Source organism: Camelus dromedarius, chromosome 4 (genome assembly GCF_036321535.1).
Source record: "Camelus dromedarius isolate mCamDro1 chromosome 4, mCamDro1.pat, whole genome shotgun sequence".
In the NCBI taxonomy this organism is placed as follows: Eukaryota; Metazoa; Chordata; class Mammalia; order Artiodactyla; family Camelidae; genus Camelus; species Camelus dromedarius.
The window spans coordinates 29,984,557-30,008,659 of NC_087439.1; the positions used below are offsets into that span (position 1 = coordinate 29,984,557).

Consider the following 24,103-nt stretch of genomic DNA (forward strand, 5'->3'; position numbering starts at 1 on the left):
AGTGTGGCTATAATTTTGAAGTTTCAGTTACCCTTTGCAGATTCTTAGGATTATCGATGTTAGAAATGGGAGGAATTCTAAAAGTAAGCTTTGTTACTTTGGTAGTATTTGCAAAAACAATTAGAAAAAAGGACCCAGGGTAAGGGTTATGTAGAGTAATGATGCATTCATTTGCCATGTGTGTCTCTCCAGCCTTTAAATTGAAGCAGGGACCCTGACTTTTGATATGTGTCTGGATCAATACACGTATCTGGCCCTCACTGAGTTTTCTCTAAGATCACTGTAATAGTTCTTTTAATGGAAGCCTTAATTTGCTAAGCAAAAACTCATATTTGAAAACACAATGTGCTTGGTTAATAGCCATGTTTTACAGAAATCCTTCTAATCCCAGTTATTAGTTGGGCCTACATAAAATTTGTTCCTTAGAAAATATAAAATTCTTGCAAAATTATAATGGGAACAGACAACCATGAATAGCTGAAACACTCATATGACAAGCAGCATGGTAGAGCTGGACAGTTCCTGAAAAATCACATTTCATAGCACCTTCATTCTACAGATGTAATAACTGAGGTCCAGCAGGGCTAAGTGGCAATTCAGTATCACTCAACTTGTAGTAGCAGAGCTGCATCATGAAGGCATATTTCAAAATTAGTGCCTCATTTAGTGTCAGTTTATGTAGTTCTTGAATTGGCTGGAGGAAAAGTCTTTGAAACTTGAGATGGAGAGGTATGGGGACTCTGGGCAGAGGAATGTCAAAGACAGAGTAAGTCCAGTTCAGGACTCATCAGCATCTGTTGTGTTCCTGACTGCTTCAGGTTGCCCATAAAAACACGTGTTTAATTTATGAGGATTTAAGTTGGGAAACAATACATTCTAATGCCCCTTGTATAAGAAGTAGAAGCTCTGAGTGTGGCAAACAATTTCCTAACCCAAAATCAAGAGGCATGCTGTAAAGTATGAGAGTACATTTAAGGCTATAATAAGATCATACGTCTGGAATCAGAACTTTAATTTTTCTGTTACTTAAATTATCCTGTAATAATTAATTAATTACCCTCAAAATATTAAAGATGTGTATGGGACTTTCCATAAGAAACACAATGATGCCTTAGCATATTTCTATTTTATCCTCCTGACAGTAGTCTCTCTAGCTACAGCACGTAGGAGCTGTCAGCTAGATGGTGTTAAGAATGCCTAGTTCATCAAGCAAACCTAAATAGGAGTCTGTGAAAGTAATGCATGGTTAGGAAGGAAAGCGTGTAAGAAAGTGGGAAATCCAGAGGGGAGTAAGGACAAGGGCTGGATGCTCCACTTCATTCGTTTGTGTGCATGCGTGTGTTTGAAGACTCGGCTTCACTTCTCTCGTGTACTTACTTCAGTCACTGTCCACTGAAGAGAAGTACAAATCTTTACACCTCAGTTTTAAAGCCCTAGTATTTTCCCACTCAAGTCTTTGGATTACTCAGCTAGATGTCTGGTTCTCAGATCTGCTGCCCCATGGACCACAGGACAGGGAGATAGAAATAAATGACCTGGGAAAAAACTCTGTGCTTCCCTGAAGGTCATGGGAGTTGAGTTCACTGTGACTAAGTGCTTGTAAGATGAAGGGGAACACAGCCTCCAGAGTGTGAACTGCAGTCCAGAATTGAAGTCACCTTCTTCATTTGTGCTAAGTTAAGCTCAAGGGGGTAGGAGGAGGAGTGCTTCCTAAACTCAAAGGTGTGTTCCTCCTCCACGTCACATTCCAAGCCCCGCAAAGTCATCCAGGGTGTGATTTCCATAAAGCAAGGCCAAAGGTCCTTGGCAGTGATGGTCACAAGGAATGGGGCTTCTCTCTTCATTGATGTCAGCAGGATCTTTTCCTGGACCTGGACACCTGTGACAATGGGGCATTTGGAAGTTGTAGGGCATAGCTTCTCTGTTTTCTGTCTCTTCCCCCTTTCCTTTCCTTTGCAAAGTAATTTCTCCCTCTAGATCAGAGATAAAGCAGTTTGAAGGATTTGGCTGGGCACTGATTGAAGGCAGCAGTCGGAAAGCTAGAAAATTGGACAGAGAAGGTAATAGCCCTTGGGGAAACCACCCCCCATGCAAATATCCCTGCAGGAAATAGCGCTTCAGCAAGCCCTGCAGTGAGTTTAGGTATGTACCTTCTTCTTTCATTTCATCTAGCTTATTGGGACATAGGCAAGAGAGAATACACACACGCACACACAAATGTATGCCATTGCCATTTCTGCTACTTCTGTCACACATAGGTGCAAAGAATGAGTTTACACCTAAATTTGAAAATGCTTAGGATGGAGAAGCCTGGGGAAAGCCAGTCAATCAATTTATCTGTCTAATCATCTACAAATCAGAAATGAAAACCAACTGATTTTCTGAGAACTCTAAAATACAAGCTGAAGTCCTCAGAATTATTTTTTGAAGCATGGTAAGCAAGAGATTAACATGAGGAGCTGCAATGTCCAGTTTTTCTCCCATATGAATCAGCTGTGATGGACTGGAGCAGAGGTGGTTGAAGCTGCCCCACACTGGCCGCTGCAGAGCCATCCCTCCCTCCCCAGCGTGTCTGCCTAGAGGTAGGAGGTAGCTTGTTAAGCTCAGGAGTATATCTAGGAATCTCTTTTAGGTCTATCAGCCTCCTAACGTGTTGATTTGGAATTTTACACTAATGAAGCTGGAACCGTGGAAACTTCATGAAAGTGTGTTTAATTTTCACTTGCAATTTGAGAGTGATCTCCTCTCTCTCTCTCTCTCTCTTCCCCTTATCAGTAGACACATACATGTTGGTACTTTTACTATTATTCTATTAACCCTTCGAGCAAGGGATTTTGGTTTGTGCCTTAGTGTTCTTACTCTCTTGAAGCTGCTTTTAACCCACAAGATGTTAAGGCTATTTGATGGACGGCATGTCAGAGAAGAGGTACTTGGCTAACTCATTCCTTATTGCTCCTAGAATGTGACAAGCTTCAATTTCATTCAACAGAGTTTACACAGCTGTGCTTAAGGACCCTGTATGAGGCCTTGGAGTTCAATCACTCAGTAAAATCAATCAATCAACAAATATGTATTGGACATCAACTCTGTTGGTAGAACAAACCATCTAGAGTTGGTGCTGGAATATATTACTAGTCCACAGAGAAAGAATTTAAGCTCAAACACTTTCAATATTAATCAAATATTGTGGTTAATTATTTAGGGACTGTTCAGAGGAGTTGACTGTGTTATGAAAAGGTCTGTTAAACTGGGCATGTTTTGGGCAGGAATAGACACAAAGTCTAAAGAAACTTGCAGTCAAGCATCAGGAGTCCCACTGCATCTGCCATATAGAACAAACTCAGCAAACAAAACAAAAACATCAAAAGATTTTCTTTAGAGATACAGGGTGGATGTCTTTGAGTGAGTTCAGCTCTTGAGTCCTGTGCAGATGTGCTTGGACTAAAACACGGAGCAGATAAAAGAACAGCTGCACTGTGGGAGGCCGACAGAGGGGTGGGTCTCCATGGGTCGACATAAGAGCATTGCACAGAGCCAAGCCACAGACTCTGTGAAAGTCTGTGTCCAGGGTCTTGCAGAAGCGCATGTGCTGCCCGTGGCCTGGGGGACGCTTCGGGGCCCTCTGCCAGGCAGCCTGAGGTTGGTGTTGATTCCTCCACGTCCTCATAGCAGCTGCCTTCAGCAGTGATGCTGAGCCGGCACTGCTCTGCCAACTCACGTGTCGTTTCTCCTGGAATCCTCTCAACAACCCTTGAGGGGTAGTCAGTCTCAACTCTATTTCACAGAGGAGAAAAATTAACACTTAAATGGGTTTAGTAATGTTCCCAAAGTCAAACAGCTTATAGGTTGCAGAGTTAGAATTCCAACCTTGGCCTTCTTGAAATCCATGCTGATACCCACTGCACATACTTTCATCAGTTTTAAGAGCTTATCCTACTTGACATGTCTTGTTCTATGGGCAGGCTGTTTAGATTTATGTGTGGGCAAAGTAGGCAGAAGCATGTGGACACACATGATGCCTCCTTACATGGATTTGCTGTCATTTCTCTCCCTTTTCTTGTAAAATGTACTTCATTTCTGTATTAATTCATATGTTTTTATCACCCAGCACGGCCTGTTTTCTTCCCGTAAGACATACCCTGTTAAATAAATGTTTATTGAATCAAAGGATGAATGATTATTTCCCGAAACACTAACAGCTAGATCCTTACCCATCATCACCAATATCAAAATGTTCTTTTTCTATTTATTGTTTGGCCACAAGACAAAATCAATAATGGTTAGGTTCATTGCAATTTCTAATCCAACTTCTGGGTAATGGAACAGCTTATCAAAGAGGGCAAACAACTATGTCTTAATTCATGCCTGTATTCTCAGCATCATATTTTAATGTCTCACAAATAGTATGCTCAGTAAATATTTGTTGAATGATCCTGTTAATCATCATGATTACTTAAGAAAATAAGAAACATTTATTCTGTGAAAATTATGTGTAAGGTATTAAGGTAGGTGATGAATGGAGTTAAGAGAAGCATAATAATAGTAGTGGTCATTGTTTACCACCTGTTGTACGCTACGCTGAGTACTTCCTTTCCATCTGAACCCTCCCCCACACGTCATGGTACTTCAGCGTTGGAGGTGGGGAAACTAACTTCTAAAGAAGTTAAGCAAATTATTTTCCCAAGTTCCTATAGCTGGTAAGTGGCAGAAATTGGATTTCAACCCAGGTCAGATATTCTATAACCCAGTAGTCTTAATTCTGATAGAAATATCCTGACATTGAAAATTTTATTTATTCAGAGAACCATCAAACAATGATCCAATAACTAAGTGTGTTTTCTCTTAGCTTAAAACATATAAATTTACATGAATTCATTAGACTGTTTTGCTAGAGTCAAGCTTGGCTATTGAGTCTGGATCATTCCCTGGGGAATCCTCTGTTGTCTTTCCCGCAGAAACCACACCCACAATGCATTGTCTACAATTTCCACTTTCAATTTTTATTAAGTGGAGCCAGAACTTAAGGACATTTGAAAAACAATTTTCAGCATAAACTCTTTCCAGATTTCTATGATTTTCCTCAGTCTGTTCAGTTGCTTCATAAACACCAAATCCAACAGCATTTAAAAAAAAAAAAAAACTCTCTTTATCAAGTTTCTCCAAAGCCTTCAGTCCAGTTCTCACACAAAAACTCTTTTTGAATGCATATTTAATATGTTTACATGTAAGATTCAAATGTTTAATTAAAAAAGCAAAAATTACTTTCATAAATTGATCTGGGAATAAGCACAACCAAGTCTTGATAAGCAAACAATTCTACTGGTGAGAGCAGAGATGGACAAGGAAGTAGATGATAATCTCGAACATTACAAGTCCTAAATCCTAATGCTTGCAGAGGCAATTGGACATTAATTAATTGAGTCGAATTTACTTAAGCAAACTTCTGTTGTTTTATTCACATGTATTTTTCTTTCACAAACACTGATATAGCACAATGTGCCAGTCAATGTTCCTGGTACTTTACAAATATTTCATTTAATGCTCAAAGCTACTTTCTCAGCACATACTATTAGAATCCCATTTGACAGAGAAGGAAGCTGATGCTCCAGGAGGTTCCCTACCTTGTCCAAGGTCATACGCCTAGTAAGTGGTGGAGCCAAGAGCTGATTCAGGTACATGCTCTTAACTCCTTAACCCAGGCAGGTCAGACAAAAGTCATTGTTCTTCCTCTCCAAAAGTCTACAACCCACACAGAAAGGTCATGTATATTCACCATCTAAACTTGCACATGATAATTATCTAATGAGGGGTCCAGGAGTTCACAAACATCTCTAGTTGTGCTCACTAAAGATGCAAATGAATTTTCAGTCAGCATTTGGTAAGCCTCTCTTTTGGAGAATCCAGCTTCCATGTTTCTCTCCTCTTCTGTAAATGATAATGATGAACAGGAGGCTTCAGTTTTCTTTTGTTCAGCCACTTTCTCTTGTCTCTTTACAACCACTTCCTGTATATGTTACTGTTCTTTATGGCTTCCAGGCCTTGCAGTGATAATGCAGACCACGTGTGAGAGGCTGGCTGGCGAGGGTGGAGGAATGAGGGGGGACACTGGAATGTTGTCCTGGAGGAGACCTCAATCCTTTTATCTCTCTCTCATGGATTATGCACAGTAATCCCCACCGCTTCCTGGGATTCTAGGTTCAAGGTCATAGAGTAATTTTCATCTCCCAATCAAACTACAGGTTTTAATCTGAAGCAAAGATCTTTCATTTTGATGCTACATGAGCTACTTGCACGGTCTTTATTTATAGGCCTACAAGAGACAGGTAATGGATCTGAATTCTTAACAACTTTTGACTGGCAATGACCTGTTCCCCTCAGAAAGTCGTTTTGGGCCATCAGAACACGTGTAATTTGTATCAAAGAAAATGTTTGGGTTGCATTTTAAGAGCTATTCAGTATTTCTTTAAGTAAGTAATATTCACATTGTTCAAATTATCAGGTGTACAAAAGTCCCGATTCTGCCCCAAGGTTCCTACCCCATCTCTGAAAAGCACATGCCAGTCCCTATTACAAGGAACGTTTTAAAAATAAATGTTTAAATGGTCTGCAGTGTCTTAATCAGTAAGATAAATTGTTACAAATAGCTAAGAAGATGAAAATTTAATGCCACATTTTAGCTAAAATATTGCTTCAAAATATTAGATTTCCTGGAATCTTCTTGGCATCCTATTAATTCTGAGAGTGGCTGACAGAACAAGAATTCTAACATAAAAATACAAAGGTATGTTCCAGCATTTGGACTATGAGAGATGACCTTTCTAGGTGGAACACACACGATGCATTTTTTGTTATGATAATGAATTGAAGTTAGATGATGGTAGTATTGTAGGGGGAGAGAATTAAACTGCAGTCCCTAGGAAATCTTATTTAACACTATCTCTAAGAAATTAATTTCCAGTCTTGTATCTTAATTATAATATAATCAGGGATCTTTTGAAAGATGACAAAGATCCTTAGAACTCTGCATGGAAATGCTTTCCAATAAGAAAGAAACAAAAGTTGTTTAAAGATGGAGCAGCAATGACTGTACCCGTAGGTGTATGGCTAGGGACTACCCCTTCCCTAGCCATAACACCCAGAGATGTATAATGCATTGGCAGATCATCTGCTGCACTTAGAAACAATCACATCAAGTAACAAAGCCCCACCACCACTGCAAACTCTGTGGCTTATAGTGATCAGTATGTGAGCAGGGCTGGAAAGGACCTTAGACATGTCCCAAATAAGAATCAAGATTAAAAGTTGTTTTTCGATAAGGCTATACACTCTTATACATACATTTTATTGGTGCTTTTATTTTATTTATTTTTTATGTTTGCTTATAATTTATTATATTTTTAACATTTTTTATTGATTTATAATCATTTTACAATGTTGTGTTAAATTCCAGTGTACAGCACAATTTTTCAGTCATACATGGACATACATATATTCATTGTCACATTTTTTTCTCTGTGAGCTACCATAAGATCTTGTATATATTTCCCTGTGCTATACAGTATAATCTTGTTCATCTATTCTACAATTTTGAAATCCTGTCTATCCCTTCCCACCCTCCTCCCCCTTGGCCACCACAAGTTTGTATTCTATGTCTATGAGTTTGTTTCTATTTTGTATTTATGCTTTGTTTGTTTGTTTTTGTTTTTTGTTTTTTTTAGATTCCACATATGAGCGCTCTCGTATGGTATTTTTCTTTCTCTTTCTGGCTTACTTCACTTAGAATGACATTCTCCAGGAGCATCCATGTTGCTGCAAATGGCGTTATGTTGTCAGATTTTATGGCTGAGTAGTATTCCATTGTATAAATATACCACATCTTCTTTATCCAGTCATCCATTGATGGACATTTAGGCTATTTCCATGTCTTGGCTATTGTAAATATTGCTGCTATGAACATTGGGGTGCAGGTGTCACCCTGAAGTAGGGTTCTTTCTGGATATATGCCCAGGAGCAGGATTCCTGGGTCATATGGTTAATCTATTGCTAGTCTCTTGAGGAATCTCCATACTGTTTTCCACAGTGGCTGCACCAAACTGCATTCCCACCATCAGTGTAGGAGAGTTCCCCTTTCTCCACAGCCTCTCCAGCATTTGTCACTTGTGGATTTTTGGATGATGGCCATTCTGACTGGTGTGAGGTGATACCTCATTGTAGTTTTGATTTGCATTTCTCTGATAATTAGTGATATTGAGCATTTTTTCATGTGCCTATTGATAATTTGTATGTCTTCCTTGGGGAATTGCTTGTTTAGGTCTTTTGCCCATTTTGGATTGGGTCGTTTGGTTGTTTCTTATTAAGTTATATGAGCTGCTTATATATTCTGCAGAGCAAGCCTTTGTTGGTTTCATTTCAAAAATTTTCTCCCATTCCGTAGGTTGTCTTTTTGTTTTACTTACGGTTTCCTTTGCTGTGCAGAAGCTTCTAAGTTTCATTAGGTCCCATTTGTTTATTCTTGCTTTTATTTCTATTGCTTGAGTAGACTGTTCTAGGAGAACATTTTTGAAATGTATGTCAGATAATGTTTTGCCTATATTTTCTTCTAGGAGGTTTATGTTATCTTGCCTTATGTTTAAGTTTTTGATCCATTTTGAGTTTATTTTTGTATATGGTTTAAGGGAGTGTTCTAGCTTCATTGCTTTACATGCTGCTGTCCAGTTTTCCCAACACCATTTGCTGAAGAGACTGTCTTTATTTCATTGTATATTCTTGCCTCCTTTGACGAAGATGAGTTGACCAAAAGTTTGTGAGTTCATTTCTAGACTCTCTATTCTCTTCCATTGGTCCATATGTCTGTTTTTGTACCGATACCATGCTGTCTTGATGACTGTAGCTCTATAATATTGTCTGAAGTCTGGGGGATTTATTATATATGCCAACGACAAGTTACTATATATAGAAAACCCTAAAAGGTCCACACAAAAACTCCTAGAGCTGATTGAAGAATTCAGCAAGGTAGCAGTTTACAAGACTGACGTTCAAAAATCAGTTGCATTTCTTTACACTAACGATGAATCAACAGGAAAAGAAAGTAAAGAAACAACCCCCTTTAAAATAGCACCCAAAATAATAAAATACCGAGGAATAAATCTAACCAAGGAGGTGAGAGAATTATACACAGAAAACTATAAACCATTGTTGAAGGAAATTAAAGAAGACTTTAAAAAATGGAAAGATATCACATGCTCTTGGATTGGAAGAATCAATATTGTTAAAATGGTCACACTGCCCAAGGCAATCTACAGATTTAATGCAATCCCTATCAAATTACCCAGGACATATTTCACAGAATTAGAACAAATCATAATAAAATTTATATGGAACCATCAAAGACCTAGAATTACCAAAGCATTACTGAAGAGAAAGAAAGAGGCTGGAGGAATAACTCTCCCAGACTTATTGGTGCTTTTAAAACAACAAATAATTAGCTAATTCTCTTTTGGAAGTTTAGGACCCAAAGCCACATCCATTCTCAGCTCTAAGTTTCAGAAATGACAGATTGGGAGCCAAGTTCTAAAGCATTTTTAGGACTGCATTTATTTTTAATTTTGATTCATGTTGTTTCAGATTCAGGATAAGGATGCTATGGAGGAGGGGAGATGTACACACCAAGTGGCTTCTCTAAAATGTTGTGTGTGAATAGTTTAACACTGATTTCCCAGGAAAAAAAGTTATGCCTGGAAGCACTTCAGCTTGTATTGCCATGGTTTGCCCATTCCATGAGTTTTGTTGAAGCATATGTGTTCCATCAGTTAGGTAAAAAATGTAAAGCAAGGACTTGATCCTGATGTTGAGCTGATGCGGCTCAGATGAATCTCATCAATATTTTGATCCCCACATTAAATCAAAAGAGTTTTGTTTTTAATGAGCTAATCTGCTAATATTAGATAGTATTTGGACTACTCCCTGTGCGGACATCCTTAAGGAACTGTATTATGCTTTTCTGGGATGGATTTGCCTGGTTTTCAAATACAGAGGACTTGCCTGTGTATTTTCTTTCACGCAGCAAAACAGTGTTCCATTCAGAGTTCATAGTGGCAAAATCCTCACGTAAACGTGCTATAAGATGTTTACAGATCTCCACTGTAAAGAAAAGAATGTGACAGCAATAATTTATGTTTGATTTTTTTCAGAGAGGATGCTGGGTTTCATAAGAAAAACCCTCAAATGATGTATTTATATTTGGTTTTGTGAGTCAGGGATGCCAGTACACAAAGGCAAATTTAACTTATAACTTAATTATGATCAGTCATCCTTACAGAGGACAAGAAGAGCATAATTGAATTCCACAGAGTGTTGCCCAAACTCATTTATCGAATATGTTTTCCTTGCCTACCCCCAACCTAATCGTTTTAAAAATAGTAGAACTGCCTTAAGCAAGGTTAGGAGTTATGAATTTCATTTCCTTTAATTTCTGCTATTCTTAGCTGCTGGCCATGGAAACAAGCAGCAGAGAGGAGAACTGGAAGTTGAATGTGCTTAAAGGAATCCACAAACTTGATTTGTAAAATGCTTCTGAATATTCTTGATTTGATTAGGATAATGAGCCTCATGGTATGAGTACCACCTTCTGAAAATCTTGTATTCTGAGTGTTGCTGATTACCAGGTTGAAAATAATGATTTGTGTCTGGGGCTCGGTGCTACGATGACGTTTATTTTACTGTCGCCATCATTCTCATCATCATCAACATCGTTATAGAAAAATCACAGTTTGCCCTGTCATATATGATCCCAGTGTAGGCCTTCCCCAGGCTGAATGGCCCCTGTCTGTTAACAGTTATATCTATATCTGTATGTCCCAACCATCAAAGGATTGTTTTCATGACTCCAACAAACTAGATCTTACAGTTTAGGGTCAGTGACCCCTGGTGAACAGTGTAGCATCCATCAGCTTTTAATACAAAAAAAACAGCTTTAATACAAAAGCATGGTTTATTTGAAATGAAACAAATAAAATGAGATTAAAAACAAAACAAAACCTACTATGCATGCATCCTCCTGGGTGTGAAATACGAGGGTAAATGAGATCTATACTGTCCCTATCCTCATGGAGAGTATGCACCACTGGCAGAAAAGGAAAGTATAATCAGTGTATAATCAATAAAATCTGAAAGTATAATCAGAAAGTATAAAAATCTGTGCACATACAAAACAGGACATCTTACCCAGGCATGGCAGGTGGGGCATCAGGGAAATCCCAAGGAAGTGCTGCTGGTTTGAGACATGAAGAGTCTGTAACAGCCAGACATGAGAGGCTGGTTGTAGGAAGAGAAACCATTCTGTTAGAGGCACTGAGCCTGAGGGAGCAGGAGTGTCGGGAAATGAAAGGCATTTAGCATGGTGATTGTAAAGACAGGGGATGAGGCGAGAAAGGAGGGCGGGGTCCAAAGCAGATCATTCAGGAACTTAACTCAACTTGTTATTGAATTTGGACATTAGCCTAAGAACAATGGGAAAGCACTGAAGAGTTTCAGGAAAGAAAATAATATTAGTTTTTTTGTATTTTAAACATGTTGCAATGACTGGAATAGGGAGAACAGAGCAGTGGTAGGTCAGTTAGTTAGGAAACAATTACAGTGATCTAAGTGAGAGGGTGAAGGTGATGGTGGCAGTGATAACAGAAGGAGCGAAATATTTAGAAATAGATGGCAAATATATAGAATTGTCAATTCCTTAGGTGAATAATAACTGTGGTGGGTATGAAACCGAAGTATCAAACCGGAGTTCCTGGTTGGCTCACCAGAAGATGACTCAGACTGGGAAGAAAGTTGATGAATTCTGTTGTGGGAATGTCACAGTCCAAGTACCAGTTGGAAATCCAAGTGGAACTACGCAGAGGACTTTCGGATGTAAGGATCTCAAATTTCAGGAGGCAAATCTGTGAAAAGTTGAAGAGTTGGGAGTCATTAGCACAGACCCTTGGAAGTCAATGGAGTTTTCCAGACAATGAGTGAGAGAGAGAGATTTTCTGAAGAGACTTTAAAGGGATGGACAGAGGAGGGGTTCCAGGCTGGAAAGCCAACTGTACCTCTGCAGCAATATGTTGGCCCTAAATGAAGATAAACTCCGTGTGAAAAGTACCCTCCCTGTACAGGAAGAAAGAAGACACTCTTATCAGCCCAGAGGCGGCCCCAGATCAATCTGCAAACAAATCTTATTCCATTAGTTTCCTCCCATGTATTTACCATCCCACTTTGGAAGCCTGAAACTGCTCGCCTTTGTCCTGTCATTTCTCTGCAACTTTATTGTCCCTTGTTAAAGACGCTACAGAAGCCGGAATTCTGAGTGCCATCTTGAGTTATTTCTGGTTTCGGTTTCCCCAGCATGATGTGCACTGCACATGTTAATCAACTGTTTCGTATTCTTTAAAAAAACAAAAAAGAGGCTGAAAAGGACAGATCAGAAAACTGGATGAAAAATCTGAGGAGGTGAAGAGGGTGGGACCATAGAAGCTAAGAGATGGGACCATTTCGAAGAGAAAGCATTCAGTGATGCAGAGAAGTCAAATCAAACTGTGACTGCAGACTCGGGGACGTGGTGGTGGGGGAGAGGTGTAGGAGGTGAGGAAACGGCAACATTAGGTACAGGCAGCACTTACAAGAAGTTTGGTTGGTGAAAGGGAGGATAGAAGTAAAACAAGATCCTTTGCAACAGTAAAACTCCTTATAATATCAGTGAAAGTTAAATACTATTCAGTATTGCACAATATTATATTTAAAACATAGATGCTTCTAAAGAACATTCCAAAGGAAATGCCTTTCTCTCTAATTCTTAAATATTTTGAGCTGGTGCCAATGCTTAATATTCAAAATTCTTGTTTAGCATATTCCTCTTCAACTTAATCCATTTCTCTTAACTAAAAAAGTCAAAGATTCCTTCTAAGGGCATATTTGGCTCCAAAATATGTGGCTTTTAGCCATTTTTGTCATCAAAAGCCTTTTAGATTGCTTGTTTATACAGCCAGCAAAGAGAGAGTACTTCAACTGCTCAACACTAATGAGAGGAAAGGTTTTGATATGCCTTTATGCCTTTCCTAATATCTTGTCTTGTTTTCCCCTGAGAAATAATTGAGCTGCCTTGAAGTCTGACTCATTTAACCTTCTTGGTTTACAGGTGAGGAAATAAATGCTTAGAGAAGTACTGTATGTTCCCAAACACGGAATATGTACGTGACGGAATGGAAACTGGGATCCAGATCTCAATGATGTGGCTTCGTATCTTATCTTTTCCCAGTGAATACGAACCTCTTAATGTTGCTGGACTCCCTTTCTAATCAGAAAGGTAAGGCTTTAAAAAGTAAGATAGATTCCCTCTGTTTTATGATATCAGTAATTATTAGCAGTCACTTGAATTTTACGTGAAATGCCAGACTCTTCTGTAACGTCTGCTCATGTTAAGTACCTCTACATGGGATCAAATACAAAACTACTTCAGCAGGAGTGCTCTTTAGAATTAATTTTGACAAGAGTTTGTTTTCTTACTAAATTAAAGCCATGTTCACACTTCCATTTGATAAGTTAACCAAGAATTTCAATAGAGATCTAAAAGAGTATCATGGTTTCCAGTATTGGGCAAGTTTCCCTAAACGTGTTGGACAAAACCTTTGCCAAATACTGTGAATATTGGAGTAACTCTATTCCAATATCAGAAGCCACTCTAGATGTTAAGTAGGAAATTTGATACTTAAAATCCATCTGTTGTTGTGGGTTTCTTTATTTTAAAGGAAAAATTTCAGGAGGAAAACTGGCAAAGAAATGGTTGAAAAAAATAATATTAGAACCAGAATGACAGACTTGGCTGTTGTGATGAGTAGATTTGGGGGAAATATATGAATATAAATATAAATACACACAGAGACCTTTTAGTTGCAAAAAAAAAAAAAAAAAGAAAAGTGATATTCTGAAACTACTATGAGGATCTCCTTTTAAAAACTTGCAAAAAAAAAAAAAAAAAAAGAAAGATTGTTCTCTATAGGGAGATTCAAAAGAATTGGTTCCAAATTTCCCATATACCACTGAATGACCCCACAAGTGATATACTCTATAAAACCAGCCATGAATTTTTATATTTTAGTGTCAGCTTCATACCTGCTTCAAAATTTGGAGACTGACAAAACTTTAATGTTTTATTTGCTTTATCTCCATTTTTACTTTGGTTATATAATTGCACTGCATACACCAATTTTCTTATCAAATTTTTCTACTAAATGTTATTTTCTCATCAACAAAGCAGTTTACAGAGAAAACTAATATTCATATGAATAGACTAACAGAAAATGAATATTCATATGAATAAACTCAAATAAAACATCCAAATACTATAGGGAAAATGAAGTCATTTTCTAATCAAAATAGTAAAATTAAAAATGACAAAAATGTAAAATTCAATCACTTAAAAATGCCAAAGATATGACTCATTTTGAACAGATAAAGATGATTACATCTGTATTATTTAACTTGAAGTCTTTAGACAAAACTGGAAATAGACGGGAACTGAGAGTGTTCTCATTTGTTTTGTATTGTTTTCTTGGTTCAGAATATAATTAATTTTCCATGACAGTGAGAAGCTGCAATGCATGGGAAATGCACATGTCTTTACTCTGTCTTCTCAGTGATAATGCTTTCCCAAAGCTATGCCTTTGTTACATATTTCTGTAATTTAATTTTACCGAAGTTTATAATACCATTTATATGACCACTAAAGTTTACAAATGTGACAAAAAACTAACGCTAATGAATCACGCAGAACTCTTGGTTGGTGGCCATTGCACACGTGGCTAATTTCTGTTGTGAAGAGAACACAACAGAAGAGTTAAATATGAAAAATATGATGAATAAAGACTTGAAAGTCTGTGAATGAACATCAAGACTATGTATGTATCCACATCTACATTTACATACATACACACAGAAATATACCAAAATGTTGTAATCACTAGAACTTGAATAAAAATCACTAAGGTAAAGGCAAGTCATTTAGCTCATTTCTTTTTTTTGGTAAAGTTATTTACATACTGATATTATAGAAAATTGTTAACAAAGTATCTTGATTTCAGGAAGCAGTTGACAATGTCTTTAGTTATATAATCCACCCTTCATATCCATGAATTCAGCATCCAGGGATTTAACCAACTGTAGATCAAAAATATTTTTTTTAATTCAAGAAAGTTCCAAAAAACAAAGCTTGAATTTGCTGCACATAGATAACTATTTACATCGAATTTACACTGTATTTACAACTATTTACATTGTACTGGGTATTATAAGTAATCTAGAGATGATTTAAAGTATACAGGAGGGTGTATATAGGTTATATGCACATACGACATTATTTTATATGAGACTTGAACATATTCAGGCTTCAGTATCTGTGGGGGGTCCTGGAACTACTTGCCAAGGACACTTATGGACAACTGTAGCTTTGGATAAGGGAAAACATGTAAATTGGAAGACTTATGGTAGGTGATTCAGCCAACGCTCCTGCTAAAGACTACTTGCAAAGCTGAACAAAATAGTTTTTAAATCTCTTTGATGACATTGAGCATTAACAAAATAGGAAAGAATTGCTGGGATAAGGTCCTGAAGAAAACTGATGCCCATCAAAGTGAAGCCAGAATTTTGGAGTTGTTTTTCTCCTTGGCACACGTGCTGATTTCAGGGGGAGTAGCTGAGAACCTAAAAGGTCCATTCGAGGATGGATCTTGAGGATATTATACTAAATGAAATAAGTGAGACAAAGAATGACAAATACTGTATGATATCACTTACATTTGGATGATAAAAAAAATGATTTCAGTAGAAAGAGAGACTAAAATGGTAGTTACCAGGGGCTGGAGAATGGAGGAAAGGGGAGATGTTGGCCAAAGGGTACACACTTCCAGTTATAAGATGAATAAGTTCTGGGTATCTACTGTACAACATGGTGATTATAGTTAATAATGCTGTATTGTATACTCAAAAGTTGCTGAGAGAGTAGATCTTGAATGCTCTCACCACAAAAAAGAAATGGTAACTATGTGACTGGATGGAAGTGGTAGCTTATACTATGTTGGTAATGTCTATTCAAGTCTTCTGCCCATTTTTTAATCAAAATTGTTTTTTGATATTGAGTTCTATGAACTATGTATAAATTTTGGATATTAAACCTTTATCAGGCATATCACTTGAAAATATTTTCTCCTATTTAGCATGTTGTGTTTTCATTCTGTCAGTGGTTTCCTTCACCGTGCAAAGTTTTAAAGTTTAAATGTGTCTCGTTTGTTCATTTTTGCTTTTGTTTCCTTTGCCTTAGGAGACTGATCCAAAAAACATTGCTACAATTTATGTCAAAGAGCATACTGCCTGTGTTTTCTTCTAGGAGTTTAATGGTTTAGGTTTGATATTTAAGTCTTTAATCTCTTTTGAGTTTATTTTTGTATATGATGTGTGAAAGCAGACAGTTTGATTCTTCTGCATGTAGCTGTCCAGTTCTCCCAACACCATTTATTGAACAGGCTATCTTTTCCCCATTGTAATTACTTCCCTCCTTTGTAGTAGATTAATTGACTATATAAGTGTGGGTTTATCTCTGGACTCTCTATTCTGTTTTGTTGATCTATGTGTCTGTTGTTATGCCAGTACCATACATCGTTGATCACTGTAACTTTTTAGTATAGTTTGAAAAGCTGATACTTTTCTTGATCAGCCTCAGTTGTTGAGGTTGTGCCAAGACCTATCAGTGTTCCAGAGGGATGGAGCTCAGTCTGCACCTAGTTTCAGACTAATTGGAAGGCAGGCAGCAGTTTTTAATGTATGCAAACATATACAGTCCTATTGGACCACAAATAATCTCTGTTGGCCTCTAGACTAGACAATCTGGAAGTGTCCTCTAGGCAACTGTTGCAGAAATGAGGCCTCCAGATGAGTGTGTAAGCTCCTTCCTGGGAGATACCAATGAGCTCCTCTTTTGGCCACATGTAGGGAGGCTGAAAGAGAACACAAAGATGGTGTTTCCCAGCCTACATTCCCTGAGATCACCTCTGTAGCCTCTAGATTCATAGCAAACCTGAAGATCGCCCCCAAGGCTGAAGCTCCAGGACAAGTATGTAGGCATTTTTCACACAAAGACCTGGGGTGTAGTTCAGTCTTCTGTCTCTGCAGTGCCCTGGGGAGGTAGCCTGCCAGAAAAATCAGGAGTGATTACCTCTGGGGTTGGGAGAAGAAGAGGGTAAGGACTGGGTAGTGTCTGGGAGAAAAGTTTCTATTCTTGATGTGAGACAAGATTACACAGTTTACTCTGTGATAACTTATTAAGCTGTATTTTATTTGGGTATAGTTTTCAGTATGTTTTATATTTCACCATATCAAATGTTCAAAACACCAAAACAAGAAAAACCCTTGGACTGGCAAAATGAAACATGTTAGTGGATCGATATCCACCTAGAGGCGTCTGATTGTGTTCTCAGTTCTCCATTTTTTATCTGAAACTGCCAAGCCAGAGTTTTGGTTCAATTTCTCCTTACATTGAAGGAGCCATGATTATAACATCTTCAGAAGCATAAAATCAAGATGGAGGACAGAATCAAGATTCAAAATGGTCTTGATAGACTTGTAATTCTGGCCCTAAACCAACAAGAGGAATGTTTCAGGGATAACTGAGGTATTGCACTCCGAACGTTGGCTGCAGGAGGCTCGGCAGAGATGGCTCCAGGGCTTCTGCTGCAAAGAAGTGTTGCAGGAGGTCCCTGCGGAAATGTCAGACAGGGTTCCGTGAGGTGATCTGGTTTCAGGACTGTGATGAACAAGCAGCTCTTGGCTTCAAAGGGAATTTAAAACGCTCACTCGATCACAGAAACACGTAGAACAGTTAACCCTCGGAGAGGGTCGTCACAGGGAACACACAAAGCACGCACACAGAGCCTTCAGGACCAAAAACCAAAGGGCAGCAGCAGCCTCATATCTCTTCCTATCACCTTACAAAACAGGCAGCCCTAGTCCGGGAGGAAAACAAAACGGAGTACTGCAGAATGGTTCTTTAAGCAAAACAATGACTCACTGAGAAGAGTAATATGTCCTGAATCAATCATGGTCCAGACCCCTCATTACAGTCATCAGGGGCCAAAGAAAAGGGGACTCAGAGGAACCAGAACGGAGATGGTTACCTCTACCACCCAGGCAGTCATGACTGGAGAATATAAGACTATATAATAAAACGTTTATAGTTCTTACTACACACCCACAGTCCCTTCACTCCTGTCAGACGCTCTGGCTCTACCCATAAAGTCTTGACCGAATGAGCCCATGCAGGTGTTGTTAAATACAGATCCCGGAACCTACCCGACTCACTCAGGAGAGATTCTGGCTCTGGACGTGAGCAAGATGACAGACTCCCTCAAGAGTTCTGTCAACAGCCCTAAATCCTCTCTGGCTCGTCAGAGGTGTTCATAAATCAGTTACACCAGCACAGCATAGGTGAGAACTTGCCTGAGACATAATTTCTGCTTTGCTTCTCTCAATCCCGACTCTGCCAAGGCAGGGACTATGTCTGTTTTGATTCCTTCTGAATCCCCAGGGACAAACCCCAAGTAATACTCAATAATTACTGATGAAGGAGAGAAGAAATTTGGCAGGCAGACAGGCAAAAGGAAGGAAGGAAGAGTCAGGTACATAGTCCTACAGTTTACGACTGGCCATACCGTCAGTATAAGACGTTTCAAAGTGACTCAAGCAAACATATCGTTAGGCTGGTTAGACTGCAACAGTAGAAGCCCAGAATTTAGACAAAGGGAGGGAACAGTTTGATTCAGCTCTAGTGAGAACACATCTGAGCTTTGAGTTCAGTACTCACTTGCCACATTTAAAAAGCACATTGAGAAAGTTAAGTTCAAGGATGGTGATCTAAGTAAATGAGAGATGTTCGAACCAAGGCCCAGGGATAATTGAAGAAACCTGTGCTGTGTGTCTTGGGGAGGGGAAGACACAAAAACAACAAATTAAACACCTAACCTAAATAAATAATTATTATACATGAAGCAAGTAGCCCAAATGTCAAATTTTGTCTAACTCTCATATGTATTCCAGATGTAAATTGTTGTTTTGAAAGTGATAATTTCGTTTTGATTTCTTCCATGCCTCCACAGAATTAATTTTTCCTAATTTGCCAATTTTCAAAAGGATAAGTTAGCAATATGAACGTATGACCTTAGTAACTAATTATCTTCTTTACATGGACTAGTAGTATGACCAGTATGGTGACACAAACGGCCAAGAAAACAAACAAAAAATTAGTAAATTGATCCCAGAAGGCTAAGGCCATGGTCTTTGCCTCAGAGATTAAATATGCCTTCACTAAAAATGAGAGTGGTATCAGCCGCACTCTGGTCGTCACTCGTCAGCTGAATGGTCCCATAGTCTTGGCCTGAAAGTTGTCAGTTTTACTTTAGGATTGGATTCAAAATCCAAATTTTAATAATGCATTATTTTGGAGACAGCCTAAAATCAGTGACAGAATTCATCACTCTAAGGTAAAAATTAGAACAGATTTATTTACAGGAAGGAAAGAGTCCCTAAATTGCATACATATATAGAAATTCTTAAACTTCTTAAAGAGAAATGTCCAAATTAATAATGTTCTATTTTTCCTGGTGTTTCTGTGACCTGTTTGGGGAACATCAGTGAATGTGATATCCTGCAATGTTCTTTTTTAGATTTGTGATTATCTTTTTAGTGCTGTTTCTTTTTATCTGGCCCAATTCAGTGTTACACTCACACAAATTACAATATATGTTATACATTGACTTGTTAATTTGACAAGCATTATACTGCACAATAAAATGCAATAAAACTTGTGTTCTCTTTAAATCTAATAACACAAGTTTAGAATAATAACTTTGGGTAAGGCCTATAAAAAATCTATAATGTAGAAAAGAGCAACTTTAGTGTACAATTGGCAATTGGATAATATGGAGGAAAAAAGCCAATCTAGTTGTATAAATAAACAAATGAAAAGGACACACATAGAAGCAATACCATCTCAATTTTCAGCTCAGAGGTCTCACGTGAAGACAATTATAAATATATACTTGCTAATTGGAGTTAAGTATTTTCTGATACTGTGTCTAAATTCACACTTTATAATTATGTAAGCAGCATATCCAAACATGAAATTTGTAAGTGTATATTTTTATGAATCACTTTGAATCACTTTTTTGTCTGACACATTCATTTGAAAAGCATTTAAAGTAACACTTTTCAAATCTATTTTAAGTAACAGTTAACCTGTAGCCAAAGATGTAAATTTAATTTCACTCAGTTATCTGTCTTTCAAGACCCCATTCTAACCTCAGGATTCACAAAGTTTCTACTGCACCATGACAGAGGATTCTAAAATTATCTCGAGGATTTCATAAAATTCTTAAATCCAGATTGATTTTAATTTGGGGGAAGAAAAGTCAAAAATATTCCCTTTCATGTATGAACCACTGAACAACACTGGCTGAACCACACTGTCTGAGTTACTTAAACTGTGGATTTAAAACATGGGACAGAGTTTTCTTTTTGACTCGTAGACATTTTCCTGTTTGGGAAACAGCATGTGATCGAGGCAGCAAAACCTGTTCTGGCACCATAGGAACCACGGCCCCAAGGAACAGTGCTCAGGAAGCCCCCAGTATCAGTCCTGGGATGACGGCATTTAAAGTACATCGTATACTTGTTTCCTACCCAAGAGTTTGTTGCTTGGGAGGAGGAACGCCTCTGTGTATGTGTGCACCACGCACGTCATTTCATTGTGGTTCAATTTCCCCGTCTATAAAATGGTGACAAAACTGCCATCAGCATTTTTCAGATTTAAAAACTTAGGCTTTTGAAAACCAGCTGGGGATTCCAAGGTCGACAGCAGGGCTTGGAAAAATGGAGAAAAACATAACTGAGCAATAGTTCCTTTTTTCCCCATCTTTCCGTATCACACCCATTCCCAACCTGACCAGAACCCCCTTCCCAGGATCACCACTTCTGACATTGGATCATGACTGGAGAAAAAAGAAAGCAACCAGAGTAAATAATTGAAAAATCTGGGGGGTGAAGCAGAAGAATGAATCTAAATCATCTAAAAAGAAGAGTGGAACATAATTTTCTCTGATTTCCTTTCCTCTGTTCCGAAATTCCTGGTGAAAGTACTCAGAGAAGTGCCTAATTTTAGGATCATCCCCTAACTCTTCCTCAGCAAACAGACAGACAATCAGGGTGGGATAAAGGAAAAAAAGACCAGGGAAAAAAACACATGAACAGAATTAGATTCCAGATGGGAGAGGATGAAGAAAGGCAAACGGCATTCTGGCTTTCCTTCTCAACTCGTCACGCCTTTTCCTTCGGGAGGAAAAGGAGGTGGCTCCTTATGGATGTTTCAAGTCAGGGCAGACAATAAAACATCACCACCGTGACAGCCCCGTTATTACTTTCCGGCTTGTGACCAAAATGAGACCCCAGTGCGGCAAAATTAAAATTCACAGTCTCATCCATGAAAGGATTCTCAGTACCAGACGTTTTGTTAGAGTTCTTTAAAAAAAAAAATAGCCTAATGTGTTAATATTGAAAATAGATGCATGCAATTTGAGAGTGAGTATAAAATACCATGTGTATTAAATTAATAATGTTTCATTACTCACCCATCACAGAGTCATTATTTTAAATCCCCATATTTCATTTCAGTGGACAGAGTGTAAATGAGTATGTATTTTTATGTAAAGTGGACCTGCATCATTATTTATTCATGAGTTTTAAAAGGATCATTATTTTTGACAGACAGCTCCTGTCAAAAGATTTATGCATAAGAGCTCATGTTTCCCCACAATAATCATCAATCAATAAACTTCAGAAGCTGGTACTTAAAATTCAGTGTTACAGAGATGCACGTTTTGCTCTAATTAAACACATGTTTGCATTTGGAAAATAAACTGCAACCTCAGTTCAATTAAATATAATCTGAAATATCAATACTGCCTGTGTAGGGTGAGTCATAGTTTTAGTTTGAGAATGTGCCTTGTTATGTTTTAAGTGATTGCTTTGTTTCCACACACCAGACGCTTTTTCTGTATCCCTGTGGGGCAGGAGGGGAAGCTTACAAGATTTAGCTTTTAACACTGTAATTGGTTATCAGTGACGGGCGTTTTCCAAGCAACGATGCCATCTCTCCCTGCTGTAGACCTTTATTTTAAAGGACCTGGGAGGGAATAAACCAGGCATTTCAGGAGCACAGGGAAGAACACATGCCTTTCAGGATGGGGCTTGGGAGTCAGTTCAGAAGATGGGATGAGATGATGTACAGATAATAGCATATAATTACAAAACAGCAAAACTGTAACTGAGACTGATGACAAGGCTGATGGAAGACAGCTTCTGAATCCCCAATAAGGACCAAAAAGGCCATGAGTTACCAGTGTGAGGCAAACACTCACTGCTCAAAGGAGAATTCATAGTGGTGATATAGCCTTAACCCCACAGGAAATAATTGAAAGGCTTGGACGTCTCCTGGGACCAGCTGGCCCTACAGGATTTCCATAGACATTCCATTAATGTGCTTTCCCCAAATCATGCTGTCTCCAGATGAACTGATAATGCTCAAGACTGTTATTATCCAAAATACTCTTTTGAATAATCTGAATCTGAATGCCTGAATTAAATATACTTTCCTATTTGGCAAAGTCCATGTTCATATCTAGGTTTCTAGAGTTTAGATTATCTATTCATTATCTTGATGCATTACTACTGCCAAACACCAGCACCCCTTCTGTCAGGTTTTGGGCTTTGAAAGGGGTGCATTCCTCTCGCCTGCTCTCCCCACGCAGGCACCAGCAGTCCTGGGAAAGCCTGGAGACAGAGACGCCCAGGTAGGAGAGCACTTTTAACCTTTGTCTGGGAGATATGCAAATCCTATTTTCAGGGTCAGCTTTTTATCCATCGACTAAACAGCTAGGCTAATGAACAAAATGTCAGGCCTTCCCTCGACAGGGAGAGGGTAGAGAGAGGGAAAGGGAAGGAGGAGGAGGGGGCGGAGGCAGGTCAGCCGAGAGAGAGAGCAGATCCCTCTGGAACAGCGGAGGAAAGAAAGGAGTCCTGAGAACAGCTGGGGGGGGGGGGGGGGGGACGGATGCACCAAGAGGACACGCGCTAAAGCGGCCTGTCCAATCATGGCAGACACAGTGGTGCTCTTACACTTGTCATTTGATTAAGTGTAACATTAGGAGCTGTCCACAGAATCTCCCTCCAGGAAATACATGATCAGTTTAAGAACACTTTAAAAGGTGAATTCAATTACTTAACAAAGGCTCTCTGGGGTAGAGCTGGAACGAGTCGGGGGAAAGAGATAAAGAAAGAGGAAGTGGAACTTTTCTATAAGAGAAATGAACACTTTTGAACTGCTCACTTTGGGGTCAACAGTTTGAGGTCAGTTTGGGGAGATGGAGGAGGAATCTCACAGCTGGAGAATCAGAGACTTTAGGAGAAAAACCTGCCAGTGAGAAATACTCTAAGTTAGGAATGCCTGCAAGACCAAGAACTGAGTGTTTATTATTATAAACAACAGGTTCTTTGAAAGTATTGAGGGGAAATGAGGACAGGGTTCTCTGCCACATGTTTGTATTGCACGGGGGAGGACAGCAGCAGGGGAGGGATTACAAGGACGGGGGAGCAGGAATGAGAGAGAGAGAGAGGGCGAGCAAGGGAGCAATTGAAACAATTCATAGAACTTCTGAGAAAACTTGCTGTGAAACGTAGGATTGGAGCTATAGGTAGGGGTGGCAGGGAGGAAAGCCAGTTTTCTTTATGGATTTTTTTTTCTAACTTAAAAAGATTCAGTAAGACTCAGTAACCCAACTATACTGCAGATCAAGCATATGTATTTTGAGTGGGACAAAATATTTACTTTGGCATTTTGGTTATTTGGCACTTTGCACTGCAAACTGTGTTGATGGGGATTTTATTGTGCTTCATGCTTACCAGTAAAACCTTCGATCATTACACACTTCTTGCTGGGTTAATTTCCAATGGATAGAGTATCATCTTAAGAAAC

At 38.7% G+C, this 24,103-nt stretch overlaps 1 long non-coding RNA gene across 4 annotated transcripts in view; it reads left to right on the plus strand.

Annotated features, from left to right (window-relative positions):
* Positions 1–24,103, plus strand: part of LOC105094634 (uncharacterized) — a 525,835-nt gene that overhangs the window by 301,107 nt on the left and 200,625 nt on the right. For all 4 annotated transcript variants that reach the window (XR_010380576.1, XR_010380574.1, XR_010380577.1 and 1 more), the window contains one exon: positions 13,172–13,339. This is a non-coding gene — a long non-coding RNA (uncharacterized LOC105094634). The remainder of the gene's footprint in view (positions 1–13,171; positions 13,340–24,103) is intronic.